Here is a 19,709-nt window from a genome sequence, read left to right on the forward strand (position 1 = left end):
AGGAATCCAGGTTGATACATCTTTCAAGATCTTTGAATCTAAGAAGGCCTATCTATCATGAACAATAAGAGAATCCAAATGGCGAATTTCATTTTGAGTTTCCGGGGGGGGGGGGGGGACTACTGCATGATAAGTGTCAACAACTTCCCGAGCTTGTTGTTAGGCTCAATCCCCCCTTATGCATGCTTCACATACGTTGGCGTTGCATGTTAGGCAAATATAAAAGGCACTTAGGGTTTCTACCCAAGAAATTCAACCCTAAACTAGAGAGTTAACGAACCCCAAACCAACTATACCACAAAACCCAAATTAAGAGTAGACAGGAGGGTGACAGAACCAAGTTCAGATACAAAGAGAACCAAGCTAAGAAAAGTCGTCCCTCAACAAAAGGGAGCCGCTAGAAAAAAATAGATCAATAATGTAGCCCAGAATATATGCCCAGACTAGAACCACTGCATGTCAAGGAAAACCCCAATCTTAGGATTGGAGGAGCAACATCAAAATCCGGTGTGCCAAACACATGAGGAGTGCCAAAGAATATACACTTGATTTCGTAGCTTGTGTTCTTCTAGAACAACTCCACATACTCACACGGACATGCGACACATAGAACAATAATGAAAGCCCTATCTCCAACAGCCCTTTTAAGAATTGCCATAGAAATTTTCCAGTTGTGCTCAAGCCAAAGAGTTTTTAGTTATCCTCGCCTTAAGTTTCCTCTCGACCTTCACTCCTGAGACAAGGGGTCTGGATGTTATCTCCCAACCTTGCAAACAAATCCCACCCCATGAAAATGCATCGGGCCATAAGCCATGGACTCAACCTTGAATTCAAATTGCATGCTTATCTATGCATGGGGTCAGCCACACCACCCCTAACATTTACTCCTCTCTCCGTAGTAGGGTGACGAGCATGACCCCTAGCCCACAGTTTGTCTAGGTATTCACTTACATCATGGAAAATTTCCTAATTATAATTTACAATATAAATTATCAATTTAAATATTTCAACTATGCATAAAATTACAAATATTTATAAGTTGTGTATTAGAAATAAATATATAATTATTTTCTCCTTCCATTTTAATTGAAATGATTTTCTATACTCACAAATTATTGAGCACACCCATTCAAGTTTGAATATATATAATTTAACTTACCACAAGCCTAGATTCATCTTAACTCCGGATCTACTAAGTGACAAGGGGGACCAAATCTCTTTTCACTTTAAAAGAAGTTTGCATCTCATAAAATTTGTTCCTTTTTTGACTTAGTAAATCTAAAATCAAGATAAATTAGACTAATTTAATTCCCCTCTTCAAATAGATTATATTCCACATAGATATTATAACTTCTGGATACCATAAGTCATTTTTTATTATTATTAGATATTTTTAAATATCTATTTCACATTATATTAATCTTCTTATTTAATTTAATTTTTATATAAAAAACTTTACATCACATTATGTTACAACATCCTTATGGCGCAATAAAAATATTTGGATTAATAACAACCCTCCTATGATCATTAAGAGTTATACAATTATGTAAATACGCGATGATATAAAATTTACCAACAGATTTGAACACGAACCCCTTTCGGGATGAAATACTCGTTAAGAAAATGGTTATTAATCGCCAAAATACGCACCTGGCATCCCATATAAATATAACATACATATTTTTTAATAAATATATTCATCCATTCAAACAATTCCTAGAGCATAGGACATCTTAGGCAGAGTAACGATCGTATTAGTGTACACCGCTATCTGGCTTATTCTATGATACTTTGACGATCTTACGTTATTTGGAATGCCTGGTAAAAGATTGGAAGTAAATAGTACATCCTGCAGATTGCTTAAACCCTTCGTTGAGTTTTTAGACCGTTAAACCACGGAAATGGGCTGGGTTTATATGATTAAATGGTTTGTGGTCTTCTCCACACTAATTCTATTTGATTTTATTTCAAAATCCTTCAAGATTTAACTGTGTGATTCCATGCAGAGACTCTCTGACCTTCCGTGGAAATCTGTCACTGGTTTCAAGGGAATTGGAAGTTTCCAATGTCGGGTATGCCTTTGAAACCCTCTTTTTCTTGACCTAAGTTTAACATTCTGGAATCCCTAATCAGGTACAATATTTATAATGGCTACCTAGTCCTCGGGCATTTAGTGAATCGGTTAATTACTCATTTATTCTTTAAAAATTCTGTTATGAGCATCACTCGGTTCGTAAATATCCAAAAAAATGAAAACCGTATAGTCTGAGAAGGTCGAGTTGAGTAGTTTTAACATATCACATGGACAGAATTCTGCAAGGAGATATTGATTATATCGACTTTCTTAGTTTCCCTGCCCCGCTCCTCTTTGGGATGTGTGTGCGTATTAAATTCGGATATGTTCATTGTGTGTGGGTGAGTTTAAAAATCGAATAAGCCCATTGCGTACGCCTTGAATTTGTTTCTCGGACTATCAAAGCTCCTCTCCCCTCTCCTCCTAGATCATTAGATTTGGATGAATGCAGATGCGAAAGTGAAAAGCATTATAATTTCAAAGTCTGAAGAAGGTGGTGAAAATGATTAAAAATCTGAGGCAGGAATTCTTACAATGCTGCCGTGGCAGTATAAGAGCAAAGTGTCATAGCATCTATCACTGCAACTGGTGAAATAGCAAGAACAGTGGAAACTTTAGAATATATTTCTAGTATGGGTTTAATAACAATGGAGCCAGTCTGCAGTCTTAACAGTTGGAAAACTAGTCTGATTGGCTTGACGGTTCAGTATGTGGAGTAACTTTCAGTGGGAAAAAAACAATCATGCGACAATTGGACTTAAAGAGAGACGATTGTTAGCCGAAAATAAAGCTGAAAACAATGAGTAAAGAAGAATACCGAAGAAAAGTGCAGAGTTCAGAAGCCAGTTAATTTCCCTAATTTTTTGGTGAGTTGGGAGTTGAGAATAGGCGGTTTAAGAAATTAAAGAGCACACTCAAGCTAGTTATGAAGACAAGAAGGCTGTGAGTGGAAATGGTCACTAGCATTTGCATAGTAATGGTTTAAGAGCACGGAAGGCGAGTGGAAGAGGTAATATAAATAAACATAAGTAGGAACTGTAGGAAAGGGGATAAAGAGCAAAACAGGCAATGTAACATTAAAAGAAAACCTGTCACACATTAAGTGATGACAGTTAACATAAGATGTATGAAATAGAGGATGATGAAGAATTGGCAGAGATTTGGATCAACGTCTCTAATAACAAATCTATGAATCCCCTAGGAAGCTTCTAGTGGGTTCAGATTGTGTTTCTGGTTCCGGAATTTTTGCTAGTGTCAAGAAATAGCGCACAAATCTTTTCAGAACTTGCCAGAAAATGGCTGGTCATTTTCAGCAAATTTATGCGCAGTTCTATTAAAAATCCAGTTTAAAAGAGAAATAAACATCTACCGTAATCGTATAATGCCCCGTGCATCGTAAGCCATCAAAATAAAAGACTTCTAACTCAAAAACGGACAGTTTTCTGATTTACAAAAGAAAAGGCAGCAGATTGGCATAGAACAGAGCACTCATCAATGTTTTGTGGGCAGGTTGTTTACAGCAAAAGGAGAGAATTTGCACAATCATCTCAACAAAGTGTTGGAGGATCAAATGCATTAGTTTCAGCCTCAATTGAGTAGAAAAATGTGTGGACCCATTATAAAATTTGTGACCGTGGTGAGTAAAAGAGCCAAAAATATAGGAGCAGCCACCAGGTGTAATTTTTGCATTAAGGAGTTTCAAGGCAGCTATAAAAGTGGAACACCTTTTGCTAGCCAAAAAAGGGTTTGGAGTCGAGTTTGTCTGAAAATTATTCAGGACAAATACTAGGAAATATAGAGTCTACATCATTAAATCTTGCCTTTTGCACAAGAATACAAAGATGAATAAGATAGTGTAGCCGCAGACAAGGGAATCTAACTAGAAGAATACTGGGTTGCAATAGCTGCATCAAGAAACACTAGTTAGTATGTTCAAAAAAGTTATACTTCTCAGTGTCCTCATTATGTTATGGGAATGCGTAAGGTTCTGAAGTGGGAAAAAGTTGAAAATAGAATTATTGATTTTTTTCAATGCAGCTGGATTTCATTTTAATGTTGCATGGACACCTTATTATGAGAAAATGGCGAAAGAAATCATAGAAACTCTAGAAAGCTTCATGCCAGCCCAACATAACTGACTAAGTACCGCCTTGACTGATAGGGCATTGACTATAGTGGTCCAACAAATATAAGGCCGTAAAAGGGTTTGGGTTAAATACGGATTCAATATAATGGATGGTTTGACCCATAGGACTCCTTTGTTAATTATGACGGTGATATGTTGTGATGTCCTTACTTCCTGAAGGTAGTAGATTGCTTCGGAAAATATAAAGACAGAGCATTCCAATATGAGATCCTTAGAGACATTGTTGAGGAGGTTGGGGCCTCAAATGTAGTTCAAGTGGGTACAAATGCAACACCTATTTGTTGTTCTACACGCTTAATGGATATAAACTACTTTAAATATATTTTGGTCCCCATGTGCAATTCATCCATTAAACAATTCGTTAATTGATATTGTTAAGATTTATTGGATTTCGAAAAGAATTTTGCAGCTAGGTCTTTGCAAATGTATATTTCCAGTCGTTATATGTCTCTTGCAATATGCATATAACATCGATAGATTAATTTGTAAAATTAAAACCAACAAAAATGAGGTATGCTTATTGTTTTATCTTAATTGAATGCGTGTTTTGATGTAAAGAAGCAATACACACCCCAGCTAGTAGAGATGTCATGGCATGTTGCCATTTACGGTAGAAACTTGTCCAAAATGGGAATGTGCTAGAAACAACGTTTTTAGGCTGTTTCCCTTTTTTTGGACAAGAAACATGTTTCTGAAGAAGCAAAGGTTGTCTCTTGAGAAACAACCATCAAAATCTCTTGAATTCACTCATGCATTTGATTGCATGCTTGCATTCAGATTGAATTCCAGAGGCAAACGTGCCAGGTATAACTTTTGTAAGTGAAACGTAATAATTTTTGAAGGCATTGATGGAGCAATAAAACCATTATATTGCTGTTTCATTTTACACTAAACTCTAAACCCTGAGATAGTGAGATATAGAGCACAATGAGGTAGGAAGAAAGGCAGTTTAAGCAAAGCATACATGGAACCTAATATGGGTCCAAAGGTCACTGCCCAAATGCAGAAGAGATATATTGGGTACCTCCTTTAGAGCTAGAGTTCCTATAGCCGCACAAAAAATGCATGGTTTAAAGTTTAAAGTTTAAACCTAACAATGCTATCATCATGTGAAATTGCAAAACCCTACATGCATGTTGGTCCACACCGACATTTCTATCATATTCTTTGACAGTGAAACCTTGGATGTGAGGAGGGTCGATTTGTGCACATATTAGGGTTGTCAACTTTCCCATGAAGAAGGAAAAACATAATTGAAAATATATACATTTAGAAAACATATTTAGAAATGAATGCAATCAAGAAGAAAGTAAAACACAAGGAATAACATGGGTGATAAAACAGTGTAATTTGGAAACTAGTTTAAAATATAGTGCCTAAAATGCTTTGCAGATGGGCTAGTTGTGCACATGCATAAATTTTCCATCTTTGTTGGATGTGCCCTATGAAAAAAGTAAATTAATTTTAGCAACTCTCAATTGTATTGATGACAGTAATATTGCACACATCATCAAGAGTATGTATTTCGAATCTTGAAAGCAGTTTCTTATATATTAATGATATCTTTTTGACTATGTGCTTATAGAAATTTAAATTTTAATGATTTACAATTTCTTAATTACATTTTCTCTCACACACACACACACTTATATATCAAAAACTTTTAAAAACCATAAAACTTGTGGCAAACCTTGAGAATTTTTGTTTCTTGTACTATATTTGTTTTGTTTTTTGTTTCAGGATTCTTGTTTTTGGTATCATAGATACACACAACATTTATCTCTAATAATTGAGAGAGATGGAGTAGGTCCAAAATGGAATGAGGTAGTAAAGTAGGTCCTCTTGCCGCAAATTGCAGCAGGCCCAATGCAAAGCTTCATTGGGTGAGGCACTGAGGCCAGACCTTCTGGCAGCAAAAGAAAGGGTTGCCATTGTCACCTTAGCAACTTTTCTCCTACTCTTTAGTTATATTTGACCACAAGGGAGACTTCCCTATATCACCTAAAGGATATTCTAATGTTATGGCTCAGAGTGATGGGCAATAGGTCTTTGATATGGCCTAGAGTACTGGCAAAGCCTAGAGAGACCTAAATATTCTATGCCAAGGTTCAAATACTCTATGCCTAGACCAAAGATAAGGCTGCTATAAGTTAGGGTTTGATTGATATGCAATAATGAGGGTGCACAATGTCATATAGCAGCCCAATGAAAAGGCCTTTTAATGATAATCTATAAAGAGGAGCAAAGGCCTTCCCATATACACTTGGATTAGGCCTAGAAAGTTGATTTTTATGGCTGAAATGCATGCATAAACAATGAACAAGTGTGACATCAGCCCTAAATAGGAGGCATAAACCATGCACCATGCTAGATCTTGCCTTTATACATTTTATGGATGCAATTTCTAAATTATGAGCCACAATCCACCAACACAAATTCACCTTTATACAAAAAACTGCCCTAAAAACCCTAGTGGCTAACTGTAAACATCTAGGAACAAGGGGAAAAGGAAAAGATTCCACAAAATTTTTGGATGATCAACAAAACTAAGTGCCTTATCCTACAAGGGTTTAATGGAGTCTTCTAGGGCTAAATTTCATGGAAGAGACTGATGGCGAAATGGCTAGGGCATCCACTTTCAAAACCCTAACTATTTTTCTTTTGAGGGGAGAAATTAAATATAAGGAATGCACTATTAGAGTTTCCTTATAGGAATCCAAGAGAACAATTTTGCATGCAATAATGAAGTAAGATTTCAACATAAATTCAACATTTAGTCATGGCATAAATAGAAGCCCAATATTAAAGATAAGGCATTAAACTTACAAAATTCTCCAAAGAAGCACTTCTTTCAATCCCAGAAAAACATCTCCATGCAAAAGATCATCTCCACAAAAAATTCACACCATAGAAAATCACATCTTGCCCAATGTAGTGAAAAAAGACTAATTCACACTATTAGAAGAGAAGAGTGAATGTGTGATGTTGAAATGAAATGAGGGGGAGTATTTATTTATATGAGACCTAACTCCCTCATTTTTACAAAAATACAAGTAAAAGCCCTAATTACAAGTTTACTTTGAGTGTTCCACAAGAGTGAGGTTACAAGCCAACCTCATAGCTCAAAAACATAACAAAAGATGCCAAAAGTGCTCCCTCGTGTGGGAGAAAAGCCTCCTCCACTATGATGTCATCCTCCAAAGGAGCTCTAAATGCCATAAGTAAGTGTCAAATGGGCTATTGAGTGCTCCATACGCCATGTCGCTCTAAGACCATGGGCATGCCTCCAAAGTTCCTCCATATCAAGATGTCATCACCAAAATGCCCAATGTCACCCTTTAAATGGCAAGAGGGATGATGTGCCACCAATCTACTCAAGCGTTAGGGACAAATAGTGATGTGCAAGCCCTTCTCATTTGAAGGATAACCATCATCAGCTGGGCTTCAAAACAAGCAACGCCCATCAAACAGTGTCAAACCCAGCCTGGGGATGCCTTGCGGTTGCCATGTGTCCATTGGGCACATCATTTATAAATCCAACACCAAGCTTCATGGGTTCAACATTTCAACATCTGGGGGTACCTTGGAGCGTCAAGTACCATGTAGAATCATCTAGTAGCCCAACGCTCTACTCTGGGTGGGTAACCCTGCATCAACAAAGTCATATTTGCTCTCTGGAATGGGTGAAACAATCTTTGGTATGTTGTTGGATGCAGTTATAATCATGTCTCCAAAGACCTCTAATGCTGGGACAATACCACTTAGCAAAACCTTACTCATAATCGAGTGAAATCACCAATCATTAGGGACAATAACCATAAATGCATCATAGTGGACAATACCTAATGTCGAGGGCACAATAATACTTCACACAAAGCTCACCTTCAAATGTCTAACTAGATCAAGTCCCATAAACAGGTTACCTCCTTATGTTAGGGATAATTAGATGGATAATCCTATTAGGTGTTTCCAATCCTGAAGGGAAAATGACATGTCCCAAGTTAGCCCATCAATCCATAGGTGTGTGTGAGAATGGTGGCTGTGGAGTGGGAAGAACTTCAAGGAAAGGTGCCATAGCCATGTGACCAACTAATGAAAGTTCAACATCCTAAGTGTATAAATGTAGGGAGGGAGCAATTGTGGAGGCATGAGTTACCCTTTTCCTTGGCCTTGTTTTTTCCACCCATCTGGTGCACCTTTTATTTCTTTATGATTTACTTTGATTTGGATGCATAGCTCAGGAGCCTAAGCTTGCTTTGAGATTTTCCATTACCCCTTAATGATGAGTCAGTTTTTTGCTCATCAGGGTTGGAACAAAACAAGAGTTCCTTTATAGATGAAGTATCATATGCTTGAGGAATTGGGTGATGGCCAATGAGGGGGGTAGAGTTCATACTAGGCTTTTGCCCACACGCTAATCAAATGTCCCAACCATCTTTTGCATTTTATCTTTGTCTTTCAGTATGGTTTTCTTTTATGTTATTACCTTTCTTTTAGCTGCATCAACCTCCAGGGCAAAGTTTCTAGCCCAAACTCAAGGATGAGAATGAAAGGGTGCCAATCCCCATCACCATTGATCACTAACCCAAAGAATGGAAATGAATACAGGGAAAGATGGAAGGTGGTAAGCATGAAATATCATAAACATACTACTTCAATCAGATCCTCCCAAATAGTGTCCTCCCTAAGGTCTCATATGAGGTCCCACTAGATTAGAGTCAAAGACTAATCTCATAGTTGAAGTGAGGGAACATAAATATAGTCAATGCCATTCAATCATCTAGCTTGCCTCTTGATTCGTATTAATATGCCCATAACATTAAGTGAAAGCACATGATTTCAAAATGGTTAAAGCAGGGTTGTAGGGGATCCCCCCCCCCAAAATCCACTCCCCAGAGCGCGCTTCGCTTGGGAGCAGATAGGGAGCAACCTCGGGAGCGCGCTCCCTTAAAAAAATGTGCTCCTTGTTTTTAAGGGAGCGGTCAAGGACCGCTCCCTCTTGCTCCAGGAGCAAAATTTTTAAGGAGGGAGTGGTCGGGGCTTAATCACTCCCTCCTTAAAATTTTCACTCCCATTGGCGAAAAAGCAGGGTGTCAATCATCGTCCTTGCTTATGGGATAAAATAACACTAGACTAAAATGTTAGCTAAAATAATGCATGATATCTAACTGTTATGCATACACATCAATATGAACAATATCGAAAGTAGGTTGGACACACAAAAATGCAATGCAACTATCTAATCATGAACGCATCATGTTCCATTAAAAGAGGCGAGGCACTTTCCTTCTACAGGTCATGACAAGGGCTCGCCATCAAGGTTGGCTATGTAAAAGTAACTAACCCTTACTTATTATGGACCTTATAAGGTCAAGGGCCATCATTCCAAGATCTCCAACTTGGAAATCCTTTCATTTCTTGTGGACCCATTGTTTCTTTTTATTGTTTTTGTACATTTGTGTTTATTTTTGGAGGAAGGAATTGACTTTACTTGACATACATTTCTTTTACTTCCTCAATCACCTTAGGTCTCTCGAGGATCATAGGTTCAAAGTGTTCCCATTCCACTTGCATGTTTAAAGGATGTTTATTGCCATCTATCCTACTAGGATGACTAGGGAAAGGGAAAGGGTCAATAGGATTAATGGTTTCCCATTTGTTGTAGGTGTTTTAACATATATTTGATCCATCTGCAAATTCCCACCAATAGACGCTAACCATTTTATTGATAGGAGCATGCCCCGGGCATCAAGCAGATCGATGAATATTATGTCCATTAACAAAAATATGTCTTTGTTAGTAGCCAAAGATATCTTAACATCCTTGATTAAACCATGCACTGGTATGGACCTTGAGTTAAAGCCACAAACATTTCTATAAGGCCTAGTAACTTGCATCTCTAATTGATTCATGACTCTTGAAGGCATAACATTTGCAGAGGCTTTTGAGTCAAGCATACAATTATGCAATATAAGATTTTTGATTACTAGGGATAGCAAGAATGGTGCACGCCCTCCATTCTTAAGGTCATAATACATGTTTTGCAATATAACAGGAGGGTCCTCAACTTCCTTATCTAGGTTGAGGACTTTCTTAACTTGACCTCTTTACGGTTCAAGTTTGGCAAGATCCACGAGCGACACAGGCACATTTACCTTGGATAAGGCATTTCCCAAAGCCCACATCTAATGATACTATATTGTTTGCATTGGAAGAGTTAGTCTTACGAGGGGGCAAAGGTGCTTTAACATTCTTTTGAGGGACAAGACTGTTATTACTACTTGCTTTAGGGTGGTTTGGCTTGGTATTCTTTCTAATATAGTGCAACCCTTTGAATCTACCCTCGTTGTCAATAACATTAATAGGCTCATCATGTTCCTTACTAGGTTCTTCAGTTGACTCTTCATATTGTTGTTGAGGAAGGGATGAGGATTCACTAAGCAAGGTAGTAAAAGGGGTGGAGTCATTTATCATATTCAAGTGTGTTGGGCTATCCTCCTCTTCAACCTGATTATAGGGACACTCCTCGTCATTATGTGATTCATTACAAGTTTAACATCAGGGAATCTTGATTAACCATGTTTGTAGGGGCAAGGGTGTTAGGCACATTCTATTGAGAAGGATCCTTACCATTATTGGGATTTCTTTTAAGAGCCCTATCATTGTTGAATTGAGTCTTGGGTGGATAGTTTTGATGGGATTGTCTTTCCCTATATAAGATTATCAACTTGTTCATCATGGCTATGCTCATTGGTAATCTTTAGGCAAAGGCTTGCAATGTGGGGTCAACTTGGGCACTTGGCTTAGACTTGAGCTCCATTTTGGCTCTGGGGCATGAAAGCAAATCAATCTTAGATGAGGTCAAATTACGCTTTTGCGTAACAACAAAAGCCTTGGCTTGCTCAAGGTTTTGAGGGTCTTTATCCTTTAGTGCATAGGATATATGTTCAGTGAAAGCATCTGTATATAAGGCAAGGATAATTTGATTAGTAGGTCTATATAGATTAGACACTTCTTTGAGCAATTTATCAAACCTTTGGGTGAAATCCTTGACACTTTCATTGTTGGTCTTCTTAACTCCTTGGAACTTAGCCAAAAGTTGCATGCCTTCCTTTACGGTGGCCCAACTTTTGTTAAATGATTTATGGGTTGGTCCCAGTTCTTAAGGTTTCCTTTCGGCAAATCTAGGTACTATATCCTATTCTTCTATTAGCCTTCCGCCAACACGCTAGTAAAACTCATGCATATGTTTCTCATTTGTGATTGCATCAATGCCATTGTAACTTGGGTAATCATTCTTCATACTTTTCAAACAACTTATTAGGAGCATTTGGAAAGCCGCTTACAACCAAGGGATTGAATGAAACATTAAGCCACGACCTCGCCATTGTGGTTGAGGTGGAAGAACTACTGAAGATATTCTTAACTATAGGGAAAGGGGAAATTATGGGGGAAGATAAAGAGGAAGCAACCTTACGAGTAATTCTTCTCTTTCTAGGAGCAATTGCTCCCTTGGACCTAATACCATGGGATAAGGAAGGGGATTTAGCATGTCCTTCTACGAATAAGGCAAACAACATCATGGCTTTATCCTCTTCTTCTATTAGCCTTCCACCAACACACCAGTAAAACTCATACATATGTTTCTCACCTGTGATTGCATCAATCCCATTGTAACTTGGGCAATCATTCTTCATAATTTTTAGGCAACTTATGAGGAGCATCTGGGAAGTCACTTACATCCAAGGGATTGAATGCAACATTAAGCCACGACCTCACCATTGTGGTTGAGGTGGAAGAACTACTGAAGATGTTCTTAATGATAGAGGAAGGGGGAATTATGGGGGAAGATAAAGAGGAAGCGACCTCACAAGTAGTTCTTCTCTTGCTAGGAGCAATTTCCCCCTTTGACTTACTATCAGGGGATAAGGAAGGGGATTTAGATTTCCTTATATGAATAATAAAAACAACATCATGACTATATCCTCTTTTTCTATTAGACACACCAATAAAACTCATGCATATGTTTCTCAATCGTGATTGCACCAGTCCCATTGTAACTTGGGCAATCATTCTTTATACTTGATCCAAAATGGATCCAGCATGGCCTCTAAATCTAAAGTCTTCGAATACAGGTGAAAATGGAACAACGTGGAAGAACTCGTTGAAACGAAGCTAATGGTGCAAACTGCATGCAAATCTAAGTTTGGATAAGGAAACTAGAGCTAATCAAAGATTCAAGTCAAAAGGTCAAAGCCTACGTCAGCAGGACATGTGGCATCCCAAGAAAGAGTCGCAGGTACCTGATGATGTTAGCGCAGCAGATGATGTGGCAGCCTATGATTGGTTCAGACCTTAGGCGATGAGGAGCAGCGGTAAAGAACAACGATCGTCCGATCAAAGGAGATCAACGAATATTGCATTGATGTAAAAATTCCTGTTTTCCCACCCCGGTTTTCAGTTTCACCTTATTTCTCCCATGTAGTTAAATGCCCATTCCCATAACCATACATTTAACAAGCTGAAAAAATAAATATTGCTGAAAACACAAATTCTGGAAATTTTACAGAATGCTGGAAATTGCAGAAATAAAAATCAGCAATCATAAACAGCCATTAAAACACATTTAAACACTGAGATTTTTGGTCAACTTGACCCTGGAAAAACCCCCTACAACTCTTGGGGAAAACCAGTTTGAGAGCTCTTCTTTATTTCTGGAAAATGCCTTTTACAGTGAGAAAATTTTCAGCAAAACAGAAATTTCCAGCAAGCAAAACTTATCTGTTTTCAGCCTTATAAACAATCTGAAAAGTGCTGTACGAGCTATATGGACTGTACTGATGTACGAACTGTACAGACGTACGGATGTACGGACCGTACGGATGATCGTACAGACTTGTACGGACAGACCTCGAAAAATGTGCAGAAAATCGCCTCCTCGATATTCGTGCTGAAAATCAATTTTTCACTGTTTTGCTCACAAAAATCTGCCTTTTTCTGCTTGTTCTTTGAGCTGTACGGATTTGCTGAAGTGCTGCCTTGGTTTGTGTGCCAAATTGCTGCCTCTTTCTCCTCCTTGCTCAGAAATCTCCCTTGCTCTCTTGCTCTCCTTCTCCCAATCTCCTCATGAAAGAATGAATGATCTTTTCCTCCTTTCCCTCCCTTAATCCAACCCTAAGTGACTTTTGGGTGATCCCTAAATCCAATGGCTGAAATAGATTTAGATCAATGGCTGAGATTAAATGCTCATTTAAATCTCACTTTCTATTTTTTAATTCACCCCACTTTAATAAAGACCCACTTAGTCATTTATTTCCAAAGTCACTTTTCCTTTCTAATTTTTCATTGACTTTATAAAAGTCACTTTAAAATTAGACTTAGTAACTTTATCACTTAAAGTCACTTTTAAATTAGATTTAACTTTATAAAAATTATAAAGTTACTTTAGGAAAAAAATTAAATTCTTTTGGACACTTTTCCCTAGGCCAAAGATCAAAGCCTAAGGGAACCACCTGTCCTCCGGTACCAAATTTCAACACTCCCTTTTACTGAGGAAGGTGTTCCTCACCACACCCATCTTGTCTCTGAAGTAGACATGCTTGCCCCGTGGTAAGGCTTTGGTAAGAATATCTGCAACCTGCTCATCAGTGGAAATATACTCAAGCTTCACAGCTCCCTTCTGAACATAGTCTCTGATGAAATGATCTCTGATCCCGATATGCTTTGACCTGTCATGAAATACTGGATTCTCCGTGAGTTTAATGCAACTCTGATTATCACAGTAAATCACTGAAGGTCTCAACGGCTGACCAAATAAGCCAAACAACATCTTGCGAAGCCAGATGGCCTCACAACTAGCTAGACTGGCTGCCATATACTCTGCTTCCGTTGAACTCAGTGCTACTGACTGCTGCTTCCGGCTGAACCATGACACTACTGCTGAACCCAACCCAAAACAGCACCTTGAAGTGTTCTTCCTATCAGAAGCACAACCTGCCCAATCAGAATCAGTGTATCTTGCCAATCTCACTCCATCTCCCTGCCTGTAGTCCAGACCATAATCCACTGTCCCCTGCAAGTACCGCAAAATGTGTTTTGCAGCCACCCAGTGAACCTTCCTAGGCTCACACATAAACTGACTCATCGTGTTGACTGCAAAACAGATATTTGGTCTAGTGTTGACCAAATACATCAAGGAACCAATCAGCTGCCTGTACAATGTGGGATCCACCAACTCGGAATCCGAAGCATGAAGCTTCTTCCAGTTAGTGATCATCGGTGTCGACATGGGTCTACAATCCTCCATGTGGAATCTGCTAAGGATGTCCACAATATACTTCCCCTGCCCCAGGAAGAAATGCCCCTCCTCCTGCCACACCTCCAAACCCAAAAAGTAATGCATCAAGCTGATGTCCTTCATCTCAAACTCCGCCGCAAGATCTCTCTTGCAATGCTCTATGAGTCTCTCCGCACCTGTAATGACCAAGTCATCCACATACAACACCAGAATGAGAGGCTCCTAACAAATCACAATAAAGTAAAGGTTCGCATCTGCCTCACTCTTTGTGAAACCCATCCCCTGCAAATATGTATCTATCCTGGAGTACCAAGCTCTGGGAGCTTGCTTCAGGCCATAAAGGGCCTTCTTCAGTCTGCACACATGGGACTCCTTCCCATGCACCTCAAAGCCCTGTGGCTGCTCAATGTACACCTCCTCCTGTATGAAGCCATTGAGAAATGCGGTCTTCACATCCATCTGGTGGATCTTCCAACCCATCTCTGCTGCTATCGATATAATGGAGCGGATCGAAGTATATCGAGCCACGGGAGCGAAGGTCTCCTCATAATCAACTCCCTCTACCTGGGAGAACCCTCTAGCCACAAACCTTGTTTTGAATTTCTCAATGCTGCCATCTGCAGCATGCTTTACCTTGTAAAGCCATCTGGAAGTAACCACGGATTTGCCCTCAGGCCTCGGCACCACCTCCCAAACATCATTCTTCATGATAGAAGAATACTCCTCCTGCATGGCCTCTCTCCAGACCTGCTGGCTAGCTACCTCCTCATAGCTAGAAGGCTCAGAGTCAAGGATGCTGGTAACCATCGCCATATAACTACAAAACCTCTCAGGTGGTCTACTCTCTCTGACCGGCCTCTTCGGCTCAGCAACAGATGTGGCATCTCTCAAGGTGTCCTGAAGCCACTTGGGTTTCCTCTTCCCTGAGCATGCTTCTTGTTTAGTCAATTTAGTGTTCCTAAATTGATGTCATTAATTGTCAACCCGGGGCTCGTAAGCTGATGAAGTGAAGGTGTACTATATGTACTTAAGCAACCTCTTAGAGTTTTTGTCGTTTGGGGGTGTTGTTTGTGGTTGATTTATCTTCCTAAAATGGAGTGGTGATTTATAAACAGATGAGTGATGGTGTGTGTAAAGTGAATTCTAGATGAGTGAGAGTGTGTGTAAGTGGTTTCTAACTACTTGCTGAAAAGGAAAAGCTTGAATGAAATAAACAACTTGAAATAACTTGAAAGCAAAGAACCACTTTCTAATGGCATTAGACACCATTCATGCTGCTGCAAATAAAAGATAAGAAAATCACTTAAAAGACCAATAATAAAGTTTATCTCTTCCTAACTCTCTGCCTCTAACACATAGTACTGTGTAAGACACGATTATGAAGTAGCTAAAGATAAGTCTAAGAAATGATAAAAATGAGAAAATCTACTTTAAAGACTAGTTATGATATTCAGCTCTCTCTAACTCTCTGCCTCTAACACATAGCACTGTGTAAGACACGATTAGAGAGTAGTTAAAGATTAGTCTAAAAAGCACCCAAAGCTAGCTGCAAGTTATTAGTATTCTGATCTCTAAGAGATAGACAATTTATGATAAAAGAGATCATTCATATGTTAGCAAACCACTTTGAGAAATAAAACTAAAAAAAATCAGCTATGAAAATAAAGTAAAGGCAGCAACTTGAATCTGTCAACTAAAACTACCACTAGATATTTAAGCAAATACACAAACACAAAATCAATCCCGGGCTTAAAAACCTGCAAAAGAACAATGTTGATCAACTAAAAAGAAAGGCTGGAAATGAAATAACAAAAAGAGAAATTACGCTGTACATGTTTCAAATAAGAGAAATGCTGAATAGAAATAAGGAAATGCTGCATATAAAATACATAAAATACTTTACAAGGCTAACATGAACAGGGGCCCTCCATTCATATCATCCAAAGAAACTCAGAGAATTGGGAACTTCAAAACAACACTGTTTCCATTACTCTATGTGCAGAAAATACATCTCAGAGTGCTAGAACAGCACTATAAAAACAGAGTTTTCAAATGCTCTAAAATAACAAGAAGTTCATAAAGTGCAGCAACTAAAAAGTAACCTTCAGCGTATGCAAACGCTTAGTTTTATAGGCATCTGAAAGACGGCCTAATGCGTACAGCTAAAACTGGAAAACTAACTAACTGTCATGCGTAATTAAGGAACAAAACACGTCATAATGCTGCGTGGATGAGCTAGAGGTTCTGGTCGATATGGGCATTGAATCTAGAGTTGGATTATGTCCCCCACGGCCTGCATAAGACGGACAAGTCACCTTTTAGACTGACGTGACCTAGCAGCTTACGTATCACCGTTAAGCTACCTTTATTGACCGTAACTTGACCCTCGTTGACCGGAGGTACAGATGACATGGATGGCTGAACAGATGGCACAGGAACCTTGAGCACCTTGATTCCTAAGTGCCCATGTGGCTCATTTGGCAAAATGACACGTGGAACCTTTAGTTTAACAAAAAGGCTGCGGGATCATCAGATGGCTGCGGAATCAGCAGATGGCTGCGGAATCAGCAGATGGCTGCGGAATGCCTGTAAATACATCAAAATCTAAACAAAACAGTCACACATTAGCAAAATCCCTAAATCATGCTTAATGCCATCTTATGTAATGATCTGGGTGAGTTTATGCAGCAAAATAGAACAAAAGGGAGAGATGAGTGAGGGAAAACTGTGAGAAATGATGGATGACCAAGTGTAAAGTGGAGACTCTACACTTCTCCCATAGGAGAATGAAACTCCTCCTCATCACCATCAGTAGCCTGAACTCCTGACTGTCTGTCTGCTGTCCTTCTGCCTGCACCTGAACCTGTAGAAGCTGAGGTACCGTGTGAACTGTCCATCAGTGGACTCCCTAGTGAACTGCTCTGTGAACTGCACTGCATATTGCCCGGAGCACCACCCCTCTGGCTCGGCGAGCCACTGCTCATTGATGGACCTGACATCCTCATAGATGTACCTCCTGATCCTCCTGATCCCTGCCCACTGGATCTCTGCGACTGACTCAACTGCTGCTGAGGGTCTGGCTGATCCAGATACTCTAACTCCCGTGACCTCCTAAAGGCCCTGTCCTCCTCGAACTTCACATTTCATCTGAAACAACTCTCCTCTGTGCAGGAATGTAAATCCGAAAAGCCTTTGAGGTCTCACTGTAGCCCACAAAGATACCCTTCTCTGCGGTGGGCTCTAGTTTGGTCCTCTTCTCCTTGGGTATATAGGAGTATGTAATGCATCCAAAGATATGAAGATGACCAAGATCAGGCTTCTTCCCAGAGAAAGCCTCCTCCGGAGTCATGTGCCCCAAGGCACGATGCGGACTCCTGTTCTGCAAGTAAACAGCTGTGTTGCAGGCCTTTGCCCACAAGAACAATGGCAACCCCTGATCATGTAACATGGCTTTGGCAGCCCCTATGATGGATCTGTTCTTCCTCTCCGCAACCCCGTTCTGCTGGGGGTTGTAGGGAACAGTGAATTCCCTCCTAATGCCTGCCTTCGCACAATAATCAACAAACTCTCCAAGGGTGTACTCTCCTCCATTGTCCGACCTCAGGGACTTGATCTTCCGACTTGTCTGTGTCTCCACAAGAGCTCTAAACTCCTGAAACCGCTTGAAGACCTCACTCTTGGTCTTCAAGAAATAAATCCAGGTCCTCCTGGAGTGATCATCAATGAATAAAACATAGTACTCATATCCACTCAAGGAAACATGAGACATCCGACCGCTCACATCGGAATGAATCAAATCAAGTATCCCAGTCGCTCTGCTGTCACTGCTGGGAAAAGTGGATTTGGCAAACTTGCCCATCGCACAACCTCTGCAAGTATCAAAGTGATCAGTACTGAAATCTGGCACACCTGTGGTGATCTCCCGCAGTGTCCTCAAGGCTCCATGATACATGTGTCCCATCCTGCGGTGCCAAATCTCACACAGCTCAGAACTGCTAGCTCTGCTGTCGGTACTACTGCTCAATGCCAAAAGGGGCTGGAATGCAAACTTGTACACCTTTGCATGGCGTACACCTATCACTCTAGCTGAATCAGCTGGAGTGCCCCTGGGATACATGAACACTTGTCCTCCCCTGAACAGTACCTCATATCCTCTGTCCTCCAAAGCTGAGACGGATATGAGGTTCTTCCTCATCCCTGGCACATAAAGAACATCTGACACTTTCAAGGGAGGTCTGGACTCCCTCTGAAATGTCAGTGTACCCACCCCGACTGCTCTAACAACTCTGTCATCACCGAGTACTACCTCAATATCAGTGCCACTCTCTGAAAGCTCTGAGAAGTACTCCCGGACTCCTGTCATGTGACGTGAAGCCCCACTGTCCACATACCAGATACCTGTAGATGCTCCGCTAATCGAGGGAAAAGCATGCTCCCTCTGAACCTGTGTGGCAGGTGATCCTGCACTAGAGGACTCACATGTAGTGAACGCAAACTCTCGGTCAAAACGACCTGCAAAGTCCTCAATCTCAGCTGAAGCTACCACATCCTGGTTCTTCCTCTTCTTCTTCTTCTTCTCCGGACACACAACTGCATAGTGTCCCATCTTCTGACAATTCCAACACTTCACTTTGGAATAGTCCTTCTGTGAGTTACCCTGTTTACCTTTACCTTTGCCTTTGCCTCCACCACCGCTTGTGGAAGCCTGCTTCTTCCCTTTGCCTTTCTTGCCTCCTGCCACCAGTGCTACGTCCTCATCCTGCTCAACTGGCTTGGCTGCCCCAAGCTGTCCTTTCCTGATCTCTGTCTGAATACAATCATCCCAAAACCTCTCCCATGTGGGAAGGGTTTCACGTGCACAAACCCCATCAGCAAAGTTCAACCATGAACGGGGGAGGCCATTCACTGCAATACGCACCAACTCAGTGGATGGAATGGCCTATCCAATCGCTGCCAACTCATCTTTCACATTGGTAATCTTTGTGAGATATCCAGCTGCACTATCATTCCCCATCTTAATGTTCTTCAGCTTCTCCTTCAGGACCATCTTCCGATTCTCATTGGTACTCTGGTAGAGATTGGACAATGCTGTCCATTTCTCATGGGCATTGCTCTTTCTTCTCACATGAGGAATGCAATGGTCTTTGATTCCGTCTGGAATCAACCTCTTATCTTTGTTGTTCTTTCTA

General features: G+C 40.2%; 1 protein-coding gene across 1 annotated transcript in view; it reads left to right on the forward strand.

Moving 5' to 3' along the window:
* Nucleotides 1–1,697: 1,697 nt before the first annotated feature.
* Nucleotides 1,698–19,709, forward strand: part of ALG10 (DIE2/ALG10 family) — a 287,661-nt gene continuing 269,649 nt past the window's right edge. The window contains exons 1-2 of the mRNA XM_089402950.1: nt 1,698–1,930; nt 2,010–2,075. The gene's annotated coding sequence lies outside the window, so the exon portion shown is untranslated. The remainder of the gene's footprint in view (nt 1,931–2,009; nt 2,076–19,709) is intronic.

The sequence above is a fragment of the Pinus tabuliformis genome, chromosome 2_1 (genome assembly GCF_031772625.1).
Source record: "Pinus tabuliformis cultivar Carrire ecotype Pingquan chromosome 2_1, CPIR1, whole genome shotgun sequence".
In the NCBI taxonomy this organism is placed as follows: domain Eukaryota; kingdom Viridiplantae; phylum Streptophyta; class Pinopsida; order Pinales; family Pinaceae; genus Pinus; species Pinus tabuliformis.